Below are 17,984 nucleotides of genomic sequence, written 5' to 3'. Positions count from 1 at the left end.
ACTTACCTTTGTATTCCCAAGCAACCACAGGAGGTACATGCGTGAGCATTGTTTCCCAGGGGATGCAGATCTGCTACTTGAGGACACCAGGACCTTAGAAACTCCAGAGGCAGATTAGATCCATCTCCCCCCAAAATGAATGCAGTACTCAGAGAGGAGAAATGGTAATTCCTTTCATGGTACCTTTCCCCAGAAGGAAGCATCAGCTTGACAATAAGTGAGAGATTTAGGTCTAGAGGCAAGTGAAGCAATTAATTTTGGTTTGTGTGTGTTGAAAAGCCACTAGACCTTTACCCAGCGTTGTGTGTGGAGAGGCTGCTATAGCGGCTGTTTAAAAGCAAAGCAAAACTTTATGTTCTTCACACTTTCTTATCATGTAACTCTCTAAATCCCTCTGATTCATGAAATTACATCCACATTTCATGCTTCTATTTTACCATGTGATTTACACACATTAAACCCCACAAATGCTGCGAAAGTACAGTTAACAAATGTTATATGAAAAGAAGCATTCTTCTCTCTGCAGTATCACCTGCTTTTTTAAAAAATAAGCAAACAAAAAATAGGCCTTGTCACAGCTTCCTGATCCTGCACGGCCTGGGCATCCTCAGCCGTGAGTGCCATAATTGCCATCTCAGAAACTCTTTTGGCTCACATTTTTTTATTCTTCTGCATTTAGTTTTTGATTTGGCTCACAATTTTCTTGTGAAATATTATCCTTGCACAAATGAAGCAAAAAACCTAGAGCAACTGTAGCTATTTATGAAGAAGACCAGACTCTGCTTGCAGGAATGTGTTAAATTAAACCGATATGTCTTTTGATGCAGCAGAAAAATCATTCCCCTCCAACCATCCCTCCAAAGGTGGAAATTCAGGAATAAAATACTCACAGAAAAGTCTGGATTCACTAATCACGGGCTCCCAGGGACGTCGGGTCATCTAATAGCTTGATGAAACAGAGCAGCTCCAAGGAAAATGCTGCTGCTGGGGTGGAGATACCGATAGCGATGAGCCTTCACAATACACCGAGGGCAGCTTTATGGGGGAGACCTGTGGCTTTTTAGGATTATATGATATGCTAGACATCAGACCTGAGAGATTAAATAATGTATTTGTTATTAGATGAGAACTTCAGCACACAGGGGAATATTACATGGTATCGATTCTTAAGACTTCATAAAAAGACCTGGGTTCACTGTGCAGTTCTGCTTTAAGTGACCTATAGGTACAAGAGGAGATGATGCCTGAGAAAACACACTACAAACATGCTTCTGGAGGAATATTTTTCTCCATGTTTGTCTTCTTGTTGAAAGTAAATCCACATATGGGAAAAAACCAAACTCACAGCTTTCCGTGTCATTGACACATTGCTGCCTGCAGTACAAATCAAAAATTTGGCACCTTAATTTTCCCCTTGAATTTAGAATTATAGTCTGCTTGAGTCCTGTGCATCTGCTGGGCATTCCGCACACGACTCCTCCCGAACTCCTGGTTTTGGTGCCGTTCGGAGGGGGAAGGATGGAGGCATGGGAGCAGCTTGGAGATTCGGGAGAGCTGGCAACCCTCCCTGGAGCACAACGTGTCTCCCGGGCAACCCCAGCCTCCTGTGGGCTTTTGTGGCTGCCAATATACAAAATTTATTACTTCATTCCTCATCCTTTAGGAGGGGAAAGTAACTTTTGCCTGTGCAGTTTGTTTGTGCAGCCCGTGACATGCAATCTTCTCAGTCAACAGGTGAAAACAGAAGTGTGTTCTCTCCTAAATGATGCCCCCAGAGGTCTGTGTGTGTCTAATTAAAGCTGAATAGCCACCAGTAAAAACTGATTTTCAGGAACTGTAAGTAGCACAATGGCTGGGACTAATTTTTAGTCTTGCCACAATTCTTATATGGGGCCTCGGCCATTTGAACAGCTACAAGAGCAGCTTGATGTCCAGATTCAGGTAGCAATATTTGACCCACACCCTTGCCTCTGTCCTTCGACTTTCTCTCCTACTTTATTTTCTTAGAGGAAGAAACAGCAGCAGCTGAAATATTGCTTCTGTAGTTAATGTACCTGGCTACAAATATGACTGTAGCCTGTAATTTAATTTAGGAAAATTGGAGGGCTATTCCTCACCCAGCAATGTTGGGCATTGAAGTCTATTTGTCACCTGCAAACACAGAGCTCAGTCAGCAACAGTGCAGACTTCTTGAGAGTGGTCCCTAGTGTGATGCTGATGTTGGCCAGGAGGCAGAGAATTCATTTTGGGGTCCCTACTTAGGGCCAGAGCTGCCCCATGGTGCCCGGCACCCCATGGGCACTTTCAGCTTGCTGCCAGGGTGAAGAATTGGCACTCATAGTTCTAGCAGAAAATGAGAACAAATACAGTACTTATTTTGTTTTCCCCTCCTCTAGATGCACTTGTTTGCAACCAAAGATTTAGAGTTGTCAGATCTTCAAGTGTGATGTTAGCTTGCATGGCCAAACCAGTGCGGGAGTTGTATGCGCTGCATTGTAATAAACTTACAATAACATAGACTAAATTGTGATTTGCTCATTATAAAACATATCTAGAATGCGGTTTGTTTACCATTATTTTTTTTTTTTCTGTAATGGACTTGGGTTTGTTTATCAAGAAATTGGTGCACATTATTACTTACACTGTCTAAATTCTGATTCAAAGAGCCACCTTTTCACTAAGACTTCAGTTCAGCAACTGGTTTTTGTACTCGAGGTTAATGGTATGCATGATTAGCAAGAATTGCTTTGTTGCACAGTGTATTTTGTTAGTGGAAAAGTGGATGCATTTTTCTGATTTGATGTAATTCACTTATCTTTCAAAGAATCAGCAATAGAAGAATTTGAAACTGCCTCCTTCTCCATTACTGGCTCAGTGTGCCGGGCTCCAGCTGCTGGCACTGTCACAAGCTGCTGTGCTTAATAGCATTTCATGCTCTTTCCTGTGAAACTCAAAGGTTTGCTTTAGAGTTTTCAGGCCTGGAGGCTGCTGTCATTCAGGAAAATACCAGCGTCTGTGGAACTGCTTGGAATCTGTCAACTTGGGTGATGGTGTTTTTAAATTTGTACTCGCTCATACTTTGGTTCAGCTTTGAGCGTTTCAAATCCTTTTACGCACAGTCTGATTCAACTAATTTAGAAGTTGTAGTGTATTGATTCAATTGCATGTTTAATTAGCATGGTGAAGAATGCCGTTGCATGGCCTGCATGTTGTGGTGATGATTTGGCTCTCTTGGAGCGTGGCTTTTCAGAATTTCTTGGCGTTTGAGCAATACAGACTAACAAAGTTTGCAACTTGACTGTTGTAAGGCCGAGTCTTGGCAAGTCCAGTCTGAAATGAGCTGTAGCTGGCCTTGGGTTTCAGTTTTGACAAATGAAAAAGTGTTTGCCAACTTTTTCATTGCAAACGTGTAAATTACCGAAGTAGTAATTAGGCTGAGGTTGGATTCCATTCTCTGACTTATAGCATTGCCTCACAGAGAAGGCAGCAAGGGAATTATTTACCTTTTAATTGTAGTTCTCTGAAGGTGGGAGTCTCTGTGGATCGATGCTCAGGGGGTCTCAGCTGTTGTGACCTTGGGTACTGAATGACTAGATTAAATGGTAAAGTTTAGAACTGGTCATAATGAGTTAGTACAAAAAGATGCCTTGAGGGGTCTATATGGCATATCATAGCCCCTAACTCCCAAATCCGTTTCAGACTAATTATAATAATTAGAACTTAAATAGGAATAAAACCCCAGCTCTCAGGGGGAGGTTGGAGGATGAGTGTGGCTCTAATAGCGGACACCATGCTCAGAGAACTCAATTATAAGCAAGTAATTTCCTTCTCTCCAAAAGGTAATTGGCCTCTTCCACATCTCTGTTCTCGCAGATGATGGGGGAGGATTGCGTGGAAAGGGTGTTTCACCACCAATAGGAGCCAGGATCACTGGATAATGTGTGGAAATGAAAACCAGCAATGGCCTTCATCTTCTCCTGGACCAAAAAGGAAATGTCCTGAACACGACAAAATGCCCAGTAGGATGCATATGGAAAAGCACCTGAAGTACAGTAGGTGGGTGAGTTCAAAGCATGTTGTCTTCATTGCTCTGGAGTTGAATGTCTTTCCTACAGACCCAGAACAGGAGCAATTCCCAAAGCTTGCTGTTACATCTCATACATCAATATAAGTTGGGGAAAGACCTGTTGGAGAGCAGTGCCGGAAAAGGGACCTGGGGGTCCTGGGGAACAGCAGGATGACCATGAGCCAGCACTGGGCCCTTGTGGCCAGGAAGGCCAATGGTACCTGGGGTGGATTAGAAGGGGGGTGGTCAGTAGGTCAGAGAGGTTCTCCTGCCCCTCTGCTCTGCCCTGGGGAGACCACACCTGGAATATTGTGTCCAGTTGTGGCCCCTCAGTTCCAGCAGGACAGGGAACTGCTGGAGAGAGTCCAGCGCAGCCACCAAGATGCTGAAGGGAGTGGAGCATCTCCCGTGTGAGGAAAGGCTGAGGGAGCTGGGGCTCTGGAGCTGGACAAGAGGAGACTGAGGGGGGACTCATTCCTGGGGATCAAGATGGAAAGGGGGAGTGTCAGGAGGATGGAGCCAGGCTCTTCTGGTGACAACCAGTGACAGGACAAGGGGCAATGGGTGCAAACTGGAACACAGGAGGTTCCACTGAAAGGTGAGAAGCAACTTGTTGGGGGTGAGGGTGGCAGAGCCTGGCCCAGGCTGCCCAGGGGGGTTGTGGAGTCTCCTTCTGTGCAGACATTCCAACCCGCCTGGACACCTTCCTGTGTAACCTCATCTGGGTGTTCCTGCTCCATGGGGGGATTGCACTGGATGAGCTTTCCAGGGCCCTTCAACCCCTGGCACTCTGGGATTCCATGATCTCAGTATCCCATTGTTGAGAACACCCCACAAATAAGTGTTATCATTTGGCTTTAGCTATTCCTTCGAGACTGTTGGTAGTGGCAAGTTAGTTCAAATGTGGCAGTAAACATTATAAACAAATAGACTTTAGGTTTTGCACTTCTAACATGCCCATTTAAATTCCACTTTAAGGTTTTCAGTGAAGACCTTCCCTGTAAGGTGTTGCCAAGAAAAGAAGCCAGAGGGATAAACCTGTACATTCCACACCCCTCCCGGTTCTTCCTCCCCATGGCAGCTCCTGGAGCATCTCAGTGAGATGAGGTTTGCTGCTGCAAAATGAAAAATAGTGTGCTGATATTCAGTCGGGTTTCAGAGTGGGTTCCGACTGGATTGTGCTTATGACCCTTTCAATACCGGAAATTTGATTTCCTGGGAATGTTGGCTGCGAACCTCTGTTGTATTGGATGGGGACAAAACCAGCTGAACACATTAATGATTAAAGTTAGGAAATTGTCTGATGTCCTGCAGAGGGTGGGTTATTGGCCAGGTTGGTGTCTTTAATTTGACAGTGTTCTAGAGGCTCTAAGATTTGCCTGTGGTTAGTAAAATGCATAAAGTCCTGGAACAGAAACATGTGGCTTTTCGTTTTAAAACGTTTTGTAACTGATTTCATCTGACAGCAGTCTCAGCAGAGAGAGCAACTGCTTACAAAACCAGATGTTTTTATCTCATATCTTATAATTCTTTGCAGGTGGTATGGTGGAATCCACTTGTTTTCCAAAGACATGTCTTAGTACAATATCTTGACACTCTGTGTGGTCTATGCTCTGAGATCTCTAGATCTCCAAATCTTTACATTTTTGGGGACTCTTTTAGATAAGGCAAGAGTTGTTTTCTTTCAGCTGCCCCCAGATCACAAAGTTGGTCTTCGGGCCCATTTCTATCTGCAGTGGCATTTAAGGATGTGTCTAGAAGTGCGATTGCCCCTGGAACTCCCTGGCTGGAAGATCAAACTGATTGTTCTCAGCTTCCCCATAACGGGGAGAGAACCGCACAAAGCTGTGCATCTGCAACAGACTCCTTGTGGCTTCTTTCATCAAATATTAGCAAACTTTTAACTAGCAAATCTCCAAATGGTGTTTTTAACCTCGCTGGCATTCAGCATTGGTAAAAGCGGTGGTTGCCATGGCAGCAAGTTGTTGCCTGAGTGACAGTGTTGTGATGATGTCACCAGAAAACAGCCTGTTCCCGGGAATACCTTGAACTCCGTATATAAAAGTGCTGCCCTCGGTGTAGTTCAGTATGGAAACAATTAGAAATGCATGTTTTTATATCATTATGAAATACTTCTTTTCTGTGTGCTGGAACATCTTGACATCCACAGTGGAATTTTTAAAGCAAACAAGAGAATGACTTTGAACTTGTTGAAAAAGGGTTATTATGTAAAACGTGTAGCTGGCAGTGAGTGTTTGTTACATTAACCATAACCATTACATGCCGCTGTGCTGTGGTCTGGCTATTGTTTAACTGCAATATTTTATTCCATGTTGCAAGGTTGCTATGAGTTTCTTCACTCCACTCCTGAAAGAACCACAAGCTTCATGATGGTTTATTCTTCTCCATTCTCAGTACTTGACAAAGGGTGCCCTTTTCCTTGACATACAGTTCTGTAGAGAAATAATGGGAGCTTTATGAATTCTACCTTTTAACTAGCCCAGATCTGTATGTGATAGAATCATAGAATCATAGAATGTCGTGGGTTGGAAGGGACACACAAGGCTCATCGAGTCCAACTGCTGTCCCTGCACAGGACACCCCACAGGTCACCCCGTGTGTCTGAGCACGTTGTCCAGTCTCTTGAACACTGTCAGGTTGGGGCCGTGACACCTCCCTGGGGAGCCTGTTCAGTGTCCAGCACCTCTGGGTGAAGAACCTTTTCCCCATGTCCCACTGCCCCTCCCTGGCACATCTCCTGCCGTTCCCTGGGCTGTGTCACTGTCACAGAGCAGAGCTCACCCTGCCCCTCCTGCTCCTGCTGAGGAACCTGCAGCCCATGAGCTCTGCGCTCAGTCTGCTCTGCTCCAGCTGGACAAACCCAGGGGCTCAGCTGCTCCTCAGACACCTTCCCCTCCAAACCAAACACAACCATAAGAGCCAGGCAATGGGTTCTGCGAGGACATGCACAACCAGCCTCTCTCCGTGTGCTCCTGCCTCTGACGGTGCTTTTTTCCTACGGCCTTTCAAACAGAATGTGCTGCCTAATATGCCTTACCATCTCATTATTTCCAGCAATACATGCTCCAAAGATGTTGATGTTTATTTTAAAATACACTTAGAATAGAGCATTTTGAAGGCAGCAGAGGCTGAGCTGTGTAGATGGAGAAATTGAGCATTTGGAAGGGAATATTTGCACTGTGGATCTTTATCTCACTTTAAGTAAAATGAAATATTTTGTAGAATCTGTTGTATTTATTATCGGTCTCCCTGCACCTTATAGAATAGAAAGGATTATTTTCTACAGATAAGATTAGTGTTTGTGGGGAAAAAATAAAAAGGCTAGCTGATAAAATTGCAATAAACACGTTAGTTGGCTTGATCTACTTTTAAGTCGCAACATTTATTACCTATTGCTGCAAATAACTTTGCTTAATTCCCATTTCCTTTTATTCCCTTGGAAGAATAGTTCGTTTATATTTCATTTCACGTAGGACACTCTGGACTTGAGCTGTCTTGCAGCAGAGAGAGCTGGAGGATGGAGCAACAACTGTATTATTGAAGAGCTCCATAGCCACAGACTGGGAAAAGCATGATCGGATGTGATTTTCAGAACAGATGCCCAAGCAGAGTTGGCAGTTAATTAAAAGCACTATGTACTTAATGATTAACTAATCACAGCATGATGGCATTCAACGGAGATGCAAGAAACTTCTCTGCTGGATTCAGCAGAGAAACTCCTAATGTCTGCCTTCAGGGTACCGCACTTACAGCCGTTTGCTTTTGCATTACCAGCAGAGACAACACGAGCCGTTAGTCTAGCAAATTTCATTAAGCATTGCTTAGTTAAAACTTGAAAAACAGAAAAGATGAGCTTAGTCAATACTGTATCAGCTATGAATATTGCACAGTTTGTCTTTCGCAATAGTATTCCACAGCCATATTGTCAAACAAATGATTGCAAAGCACTGTGAACATTTAATCTTGCTTCACGAGGGAGATATATTAAGTATTATTTCCAGTCTACCAAGAAGTAAATAAGGGACAGAGAGGTTACATGACATAAATGACATGTCTGTAAGTAACAGTCTGGAAAGTTCTGGCTTTTGTTCAACAGATGATGTTTATTTTCTTTGCAATAGAATTATAGATCACGCTTACAGTGCAACACCCATTCATTTCAATGTTATCTTCTTAATGTCTTTCTCCAGTATTTGTTTTAAATCTTGCCCTCAAATATTAATTTCTTTTGCACAGGAACTGATTGTCTTTTTGCCTGAATTTCTGTGCAGCACCATAAGATCTTGTGGTGCGACAGCTCGAATAATCACAGTATTGCATTCCTGCATTTCGTAGATTATGTTCATAGAAAACCCAGTTATGTGCAAAATGTGATGCAGAAAGCTGAGGCATTTTCAACCCAATTAGAAAGCAAATTTCTGGGAAACCTCTGGGGTGATTGCTTTCTTGTCACAATTCTGCTTCATGGTGTGGACACAATCCAGATAATTAGAGCTGGAAAGGAGAATGACAGTGGATTAAAAAAAAATGCAGTTTGAATTCAGTGATGATACTGAAGAGAACATTTAAAAATTATTGTCGGAGATTGCAAAAGATAATTGCTCCAATGAGAGCATGTTTGGCAACATAAACCAGCTCCTTTTTGCAGCGGTGAAGGACTCTGCCTGGCTGTGCGGGTTTCTGGGTCCTGCTCCTGACTCACGGGGGATACAAGAGCCTCAGTCTTCTCCTTTCTCAAATTCGTAGGTAGCAGTAGAATCACAGAACAGTTTGTGTTGAAGGGTCCTCCCCAGCTCCCCAGTGCCCCCCCTGCCATGAGCAGGGACATCTTCACCAGCTCAGGTTGCTCAGAGCCCCGTCCAGCCTGGCCTGGGATGTCTCCAGGGTTGGTTCATCCACCACCTCTCTGGCCAACCTGGGACAGGCTCTCACCACCCTCAGGGCCAACAATTCCTTCCTCATGTCTATCCAACATGGAAAGAGATGCTTGAAGTGTTTAAGCATGTACACTGTGCTCAAGAGATTCTTGCCTATCACACCCAACACCAAGGCAAACTCGGTCTTATTCTCTTCATGTAGTTTGAATATTATTTTCTTCTTTGCAGTTAGGTCTAATTCAGGAAAAAGATTACATTCATTACCTCCATTGTCCATAATGCCATGGCCAACTGGTCTGCACATGCTGTGCCTCAACGTGAAATTACCTTTCCCAAAGCAGAGTTTTCAGAAGTATAAACAGTGAGCTTTTCTTTTTCAGGGACAAGACTGCCCAGTGTCCCTGCGGTGGCAACAGCCGTTCAGCGTCCGTTCCTGTCAAACCAGGTTTGCATCCCCTCATCGCCCTGAAATCCCCTCTGCTGCCTTCGTCCAGTCTTGCAGCACCAACCGCCCCTTCTGCAGCAAAGAAGACAAGCAGTGAACTGTGGGTGAAGCACAGAAGATAAAGGTGTCAACTCAAAGCCAGGCTGTTCTTCTCCAGATCCACGTGGCACTGCTGCAGTTTTCTGATGCTGCAGCTGGCAGGACGAATGTGTTCTGCTCATGGCTGTTGGCATGTAACTGCAGAGCTGAGACCTTGACCCAGGGATTTTCCTGTGCTGAGTGGAAGACATGGACAGGGCAGGCCAAGGGTTCTTGGTCACTGTCCAGAAGCCTTAAAAGGTAAAGCACTTGTAAAATCTCTTGATTTTTTTCATTTCAGGTCCCTGGTTACACTATGGAGAAGCCAATGCAAAGTCATAGAATCATAGAATCATTTTGGTTGGAAAAGACCCTCAAGATCATAGAGTCCAACCATAACCCACCCCTGGCACTGCCCCATGTCCTGAGAACCTCATGTCCGTCTGTCCAGCCCTCCAGGGATGGTGACTCCAGCACTGCCCTGGGCAGCCTGTTCCAATGCCCCACAGCCCTTTGGGGAAGAAATTGTTCCCCACATCCAACCTCAACCTCCCCTGGCGCAACTTGAGGCCATTTCCTCTGCTCCTGGCGCTTGTTCCTGGGGAGCAGAGCCCGACCCCCCTGGCTCCAAGCTCCTTTCAGGCAGTTCAGAGATCAGAAGGTCTCCCCTCAGCTCCTGTTCTCCAGCTGAACCCCCAGGTCCCTCAGCCGCTCCATCACACTTGTGCTCCAGCCCCTCACCAGCTCCGTTCCCTTCTCTCCACTCGCTCCAGTACCTCAAGACCTTTCCTGTCAAAACTGACCCCATCCCTGCACTAGTGATTTTTACAGCATCGTCATTGCTACGGTGAAGTTGTTTCCAGCCCCTCAGAAGAGCGGCAGCCCCAGGGCTACCAGACCGCAGCACGGCCATGGGGCTCAGGGCTGGCGGTGCTGCTGCCCTTCTGCTGCAGAGCATGGTAGGTGCCTGAATCTCTAAATTGTGTCACCTCTTTTCCAAAGGGCTACCAGCCTATTCCTGTAACTTTCCAGCTGTTTTTCCCCTTCCATTTTTCTGGGAGGGAAGACACCAGTGGAGATGGAACTGTCAATAAGTTTGGCAAGAGCGGCTGACTGTCTATTAAGAAAGCAAAATAATAGTTTTAGTCAGTGACTGACCGAGCTGAAGCAAGAAGGAAATCAAATGTTAGCACAAACCGATCTGACAGTAGATCTTTGCTGCTCTGAACAGAAAAAGGAGTAAACAAAATTGGTGCTAAAATGAATGTGCTTGGTGCTTTCCACATATGGAGGAATATAGTGTCCTTGTTTTCAAGGTAGAAAAACAGAGGGAAGAAGTTCAATGTGAGAGAAGTGTGAAGTGGCTCCTCTCCATGGTAACGTATTGCATTAATATAATCTTTTTGGTGGTAAGGTTTATAGGATGCTCTTGAACCCCAAAGGAAAGAAGCATCTTGACTATACTCTGGGTGTGTGCTGGGATAAACCACCAGGCACACCATGGGTGAGACACCCTTCGGATTGCTTTTCCATTGTGGGGTGTCACTTGGCATCACCATGGACTTGTGCCAACATATCAGAACTTCCCATGGTCATCAGAATTGCTTTTATTTGTTTTAAGTGACTCATAAAACCAAGATTAGCAGCTCATTGAAAAGGCCATAGTTTTAATGGGATCTTACAGTGTGAAAGTCCATATTTCAGTATTCTGGGTGTAGAGGAGGCTGACCTGTCTCACAGGATAGTAACATAAAACCAAGAGCACTGGAAAAAGCCAAGAAAGGAAAAATTTACCTTGTTTCAGACTTCTACGTGTGTTTATGTCAGGATTCTCCTCTAGATTTTCAGTCACTTCAGGACCAAACTCCAGAAAACAGAAGGATTTGAGTATCTTTTTTGAATGTCAAAGAGTCAGACGAAACAATTGCTTGCAGCTAAATCATTGAGCTGGGGTGCAGACAGCTCCTTTGCACCAGTGCTGAAGAAAAGCTGCTCTGGGTAATAGTTAGAATGTGAAAAATCATTGAGATCTGGGCTTTAACCTACACCCCTTACTCGCTGAATTGTTTCTTCATGCTGTCAACCATCAGTGTCATTTATTGAGTGATAAAAATAATTGTTTATTATGTTGTCTCATTTACTCTGAGTTATAAAAATGTGGTGGTTTTTTTCTTTTAATACAGAATTTCTAGGTGAAACTTTGCATCAGGACCAATCATTTTCCATCAAGTAAGATGATAACCAGGTGTAAAGACACTGGATACCATGTGTCGTATTGAGCAGGTATTATCCTGTGAAACTTAGTGAAAGCACTAAGTAAATACATTTTCTGAAGCCTGATCCTGTATTATTTCCACTTCCTTCAAGGATTATCCATCCTTTGTTAAGACTAGCCCATAACTTGCAAAGCACAATAATGGGGTAAATAGAGTTAAGTTCACCCTCTGTGGCGTTTTGCCATTTTTCTACCTTCCTTATAAAGAAAAAGAACATATTTTTGAGTGGGTATGCATTGACTAATGAAAGGCTTCAGAATATGTGACTCAGAGCAATACAATAGTACTCCCTCCTATTTCTAGACAATAAAGACCGATTTAAAAAGAAAGACATACTACTTGGAAAACAAACCCTGAGATCGATCAGTTGCTTCTGCTTGTTGCCATGTAAACGTCTTGCTTAATTTTCAGCCTGCAGAAGCTTAGAGGATGAACTGACCTTGTACAAACTTTGCCAACCTCAGCAATCTCCTGCCAGATGTGCGCTTCATTATTTAAGTGATACCGCACTGTCAGACTCCTTCTGAAATGGAGTGGACATGCCAACGCAGCGTCTGGTCCTCCCGGCCTTGCCTCCTGTAAGTAGAAAACACTGTACAGACGGAGAGCTGATTCCATGCACCCCAGGGAGACTCACGTGGATTTGAAATGTTAATCGATGCAGTTCAGAGCCCTGAAAAAGTTCTGGCCTGGAAGTGGTAGAACTTCAAAACTTCTGAGCTCCTTCATGTCTCCAGTCTAAACGTGTGTTTATGGAGTGTTTCAAAGTTCAAGAATTCAAATATTTTGTTAGATTTGGTAACAGACAAGTCTTACTTATTTCCATATCTATACTACTCTTTAAATGTATTTGATTTTAGGAAAAACAATGTTCTGCACATTTATAATTCAAGAAGTGATGTGCTGTCATGTTTTAATCAGATTTCTACTCCTTCTATGGTTTGTTTGGCTTTTTTATAGTAGGGGAGGATGTTGTTTTGTTTTTTATTTGGGGTTTTTTTGTGGTTTGTTTTTGTCTCAAAGACTTCCCCATCATACCGAACACCCATGAGATGCCTTCCCAGCGTGCAGAACCGAGCAAGTGGGTGCCCAGGCTGTGCCACCCACTCTCGCGATCGCAGGCTCAGGCTGTGGGGAGGCACCGCAGAGCTGCAGTTCCCTCAATAAATACCCTGATGAAGGCCCAGCTGCTGCCCAGTGACAGCGAAGGCACATGAAGGGGTCCTCTGGTAGCTACTGAAAGGCGTGATGTGCAAAATGGGACATTTTCTGTTTCCAGAGTGTGGCACAGCACGCTGGGGGGATCCACGAAGCAGCAGAAGCCGGCAGAGGCACCTCGGAGCACAGCTCGAGGAAGACAAGCACAGATAGCTCAGCCACATCAGTACAAGCCACGGAATGAGCAGATTTCAGAAGAACACTTCAAACACCATCCTGTGACTCTTGCGGAAAGAGGAGGCATGTGTAACAACAGTTATTTTCTACCTAACACAACGATTGTTGGCGAGTTTTCCTTTCTAAAGAAACACGTGTGCTTGGAGACACCAGGGTGGCAGCCCCTATCTGACCCCAATATCTCCTTTCTTAGGAGGCAGCTTAAGAATTTCACACCTAACTTAGCGCCAGATTTAATTTACTATTTTTTAAATAAAGATTATTTGCACAGCGTGGTCGCGTTTGGTTTAAGCGGGGCCTGAAAGATTTTGAGCAGTCAGAAGTGTGCAGCAGAGCGTGCCAAATTAAGCTGGTTTTCTAAGCACAGGCAGTTTCTTTGATTTTCATTAATTTATTGCATGTGTAATTATTTAAAGAATTACGCATGGAGCTAAAAGACAATTCTCTGAATTGTCCATTTAATCTTCACAAGGATGTGCAGTACTGTGACAGTTAACTGAACGAGAGCTCTTCTAATGATGTGAGGGATATTTTATACATTCCCGCGTTACTTTTGTGGGAGAGGAGTTTACTCCATTAACTGATGATATTTAACGCTTTTGACATTTCCTTGTCCACTCGGTAACCCATTCAGCCTTCATGCCAAGCAGCTTCTGTTGTAGCCTCTGCTCCTGTACATCTTTGCATACCTGAGGTGGGTCTTCATGTTCTAGATAAAAGGTGTGCATTGTGTGAGGTGCTGTACTGCTGCTGGATAAAATGTTCTTGCTCCATGGATCTGCAACCTAAACAGGCAAAGCAGGAAAGGGTGGAGGAAGTGGATGGTGACTGAGACAAGGGTTCAACAAGACTTCGGAACTGAGAGCTGGGAAATGAATCAAAATTAATAACTGAGTCCAGCCTTCCACCCCATAGCAGCACTGTCTGCACCCATGGTGCAAGCCCTTCTTGTTTTTGGAGAAACATCTCAATCCTTTCATCAAAAGCTACCACTTTTTTTCCTTTAAGCAATAATCTCGAAATAGAAATATCAACTGGTGGGTCTAAGACATTCTGGTGCATGTTCCTGAATCAGGCCTATTTTCAAAGCTATGGGCAAACTAACCTTTAGCTAGAAAATAGAGCTGGTGTAACAAGTTACTACAATTGAGATTCTAAGCAGAGAGAGAGGTTTTGCAGTCAGTTCTTTTCCCATGTGTCTGAGTCCCAAGCACCCCATGCCAGGGGCTGTAGCTGGTTTCAGAGTAAGTGAATAGTGTGTGAGCACTAAAAGAGATGCAGATGGTTTGGGTTTCCCTTGGCCAAGGAGAAGAGCAGTCGGGACCCTGGAGACAGTGACCTCACCTTACTGGTCCCTTCTGGTTTCTTTTTCAGGCAAGAAACTCTACACAGGCAGACAGTAACAGAGTAAAAGAGAAATTATGAACTCTGTTCAGCTTAGTGTCCACTGCTCTTATTGAAGAAATACATGGCATCGCTTGTACTGCTAAAGAGCAGTCTGGATATATATGGAAAGCAGGGAGGCACTGGGGTCAGCACGAGTGACTGATAAAAGGCTGAGAGTTTTCTGGAAGTTTCCCAGGTCAGCTGGGTCAGTCTTTGAACTTGACCGTACTTTTCTTCCCCCTTGTAAAACGAGGAGTCCTTCCTTACCACACTGTAAAGGCAAAATGCATTACTTGTGTATAGGTGAGTCTAAAATGTCTCTTGAACCCACTCGCTCTTGAGTGAGATTTGCCTGTGATTTGTCCCGGCTTAAAAAACGTGTAGCCATGGTCGGCTTGCCTAGCTTAATACCCTGCCTAGCTCGATGCCGTAAAATTGGCTCATTGAAGAAACTTCTAAAACCAGGGTTTAAGGTTTTACAAGCAACCATCCCTTATTGGTGTACCGGCACACCCACGGGGATCGCTCTGCCTAGTGGGGCCCCTGGACAATTCCCAGACACAGGTTATATCCGAACAGATCATGCGTATTCATTACATTTCCAATAAATCTTTTGCCTATACATTACATTCCTTTGTTATTCGGCTGTAACCTGCTTGTGCTGGTGTCGCCACCTTATCTTCTGAGAGAAGGGCATTGTCTCCGAACCTTCTGCTTATCTTAACAAATACCGTTCTTGTGACTTAACACCAAATCAGTGCCTAAAACACACCTGTGAACCTTATTAACTTAGTAAGTGCCTAAAATCTATGACCCTTATTCGTATTAACTTATTTTATTACTAATTGCTGGGTTTAGGTGTCAGCTTAATATCCTGCTCTCTCAGCTGGTTTCTTAGGACCGGTTTAGGGTTACATTAACACAGTGAAGGTCTGTGAGAGTCGGTCTGAAGATGGAGCAGTATTTCCCTGAGCATCACCATCAATAACGGAGAGAACCGAGGCCCTGACAGAAAGAACGCGTGGACACTGACTTGGAGAGAGGCCGGAGGGGCAGCATTGTGCTGCACTGGTTTCTGCGATCGGGGCGGCTGCTGCTCACAATGGCTGCTGTGTGGACTTCGCCTGCTGCTTCAGCCAAACCAGCCCCAGCCTCCTGAAGGCTGTTGTTATGAGGGTCTCTTTGACCCAGGGACAATCGCTGCCGTCCAGAAGATGTGTTCTCACCTGCAGCCTCAGTTAGACGTGTCCCCCACCTGCTCCCCCAAACAATGGCCAATGACAAGGAGCATGCCCAGAAGCTCGTCAAGGGTCCTGAGGTCACCAATGGACCAGAGAAAGACCCCTGAATGCTGGACACATAAACGCTGGCAAAAGAAAGCGTGAATCTTTTGAGCCTGCGCAGTACGAGCCTGGGTTGCGAAATCAAGGTGGAGACTGGCCTGAAACAATGGAAGCAAGGGGGGTGAAGAAGCATAAAAGGTGACTCCAGAATGGACACCGTTGAAGATCTTCCCGCCAGAGGATCCCAAACCATGACGGAGGACCGGCCGGACTCCACGGGACCGGAGACCAGAGGGAGCTTCTGGAACTGGACTGGTGATAAATGCAACCTCATTTCTCATCTTTACTCTTACTTTTTCCCCATTTCTTTTTCCTTTAATTTTTCTCACTTTTTCTTTCTATTGCGTGCTGCTTTACGGGCAAATTAATAAAGTAACACTGCTTGATTGAATTATAACCCCTTGGCATTTTGGTTGCCTTAATTTTGCACCCTCAGATCAAAGTAAAAGAACCATCACAAGACCATCACTGAATGGACCGTGACAAGGTCACGTAGGTGTATCTGTGAGGACGTGTCTGTGGGGACTTCAGGAGACGAAGCACCAAAGTGGCTTCTGTGTGCACATGTACATCCAGAGGTGAGTCAGGCTGCTGGTGGGAGAAGGGAACGGGAAGCACGAGTTACTTGCCTTAATAGCACTGTCAAGAACTTTTAGTTTTCTTTCTCGAAAAGCGTTTGAGAAGCAGAGGGGACAGCTTAAAAGAAAAGTTGCTCTAATGGAGAGAGAAGTGGAGGCAGGTCATACTGAAACTGCACTCGAGCGGTATCGCCATGGGTTATCCCCCATCTGACACACACTCGGAGCTCTTTAAAAATCCAAGCACAAGATGTTGAGCTTAAAATTATTTAACAATATTTTTATTGTGTTAAGATCCTTTCTTTTTCCCCAGTGTTAGTTAAGTCTGGCCCCCGGCCTCTGCTGCTGGTGCTGGAATGCACGGGGTAACTTGGGTTCTGTTTTAGGGGAACATGTTCGATCCATGAGCTGAACACTGGAAATTTTGAATGTATGTTTGGATCTAGAAGCTTTTTTTTCAGTTAATTCTGTTGCAGACCTACCTGTTAAAAACCAGTTCTTCAATACGTATGGAAGCAAAACTCGCATTTTGAGCAGGTCAGTAGAGAGTGATTTCAGCCATAAGTTCACTGCAGCAACAAGGACTAAAAACATCCTCACGCTTATTTAATATTTTGGAGGAAAAGCCACCTGCACACAAAAGGAATTTAAAATGCATGGTTTTGGTTGTGTTTTGTTGTTGTAGGTTTTTTTGTTGGTTTAGGGTTTGATTTTGTTTTTTAAACACAAAAATCATTCCTGTCTGAAACAGAGCCAAGGTTTTATCTCTAGAAATGCCATTTATTCAGCATTACAAGTACCCAGTTTCCAGGGCTGATCAACCTGGAGCTGCATCAACAGAGGGTAATACTTGACTCCAGCGGAATTCATCCATTAAGCAATGTTTCATTTAACACCTCAGCAAACTGGTATTTAATAGCTCCTAGACCATGCATGAGCTATTCCCCAGAGCATTAAATTTCACCCTACATGCATTGCAATCATTAGTATCCTTCAAATAACAAGGCCATTGGGCATGAAAACTGTTAGTTGTGTATGTAGATGGCTTCTGCACTCTGGATCTGAGAGTTGTCTGGGCTGTTTCTGTTTTAAAATAAAATGTATCCTCATGGTTAATTGTGCTTATTGCCTCTTTTAAAATTCCTTTTACAAAATATCCCCGGATTCCAACAGTTGTTCTTTGTGAATGATGTCCACTTCTCAGCCTATCCTAAAGCTTTGTTTTCAGCCGAGGCATTTTTGGAGCAGTATTTGACTTGCCTGAATTAAGCTGCCCACAGTTGTTTATCATCTTTGCCAACTCGTTCTCTGACTTGTGCTGTATTCCGTCTTGTCAGCACGTGTGTGGGTTGTACACCCGTGCAGCAGCTGTGCTCTTTGCACCCAGTGTTAGAAATAGGTGTGACCTGCTGAACGCAGAGCACTAGTGGGGAAAAGACACTCATGGAAGGCAGAAAGGGGACTGAGAATAGAATCATAGAATTGTTTTGGTTGGAGGAGACCTTTAGGATCATCAAGT

At 44.4% G+C, this 17,984-nt stretch overlaps 1 long non-coding RNA gene across 4 annotated transcripts in view; it reads left to right on the top strand.

Moving 5' to 3' along the window:
• LOC110360413 (uncharacterized) overlaps positions 1-17,568 on the top strand; it is a 50,261-nt gene extending 32,693 nt beyond the window's left edge. For 3 of the 4 annotated variants that reach the window (XR_010465869.1, XR_010465868.1, XR_010465870.1), the window contains 3 exons: positions 3,874-4,056; positions 9,345-12,341; positions 13,043-17,568. This is a non-coding gene — a long non-coding RNA (uncharacterized LOC110360413). The remainder of the gene's footprint in view (positions 1-3,873; positions 4,057-9,344; positions 12,342-13,042) is intronic. The other variant, XR_010465871.1, reaches the window with a different exon arrangement.
• Positions 17,569-17,984: the final 416 nt, after the last annotated feature.

The sequence above is a fragment of the Columba livia genome, chromosome 13 (genome assembly GCF_036013475.1).
Source record: "Columba livia isolate bColLiv1 breed racing homer chromosome 13, bColLiv1.pat.W.v2, whole genome shotgun sequence".
Taxonomy (NCBI): Eukaryota; Metazoa; Chordata; class Aves; order Columbiformes; family Columbidae; genus Columba; species Columba livia.
This window is presented reverse-complemented; position numbering and strand designations above follow the sequence as displayed.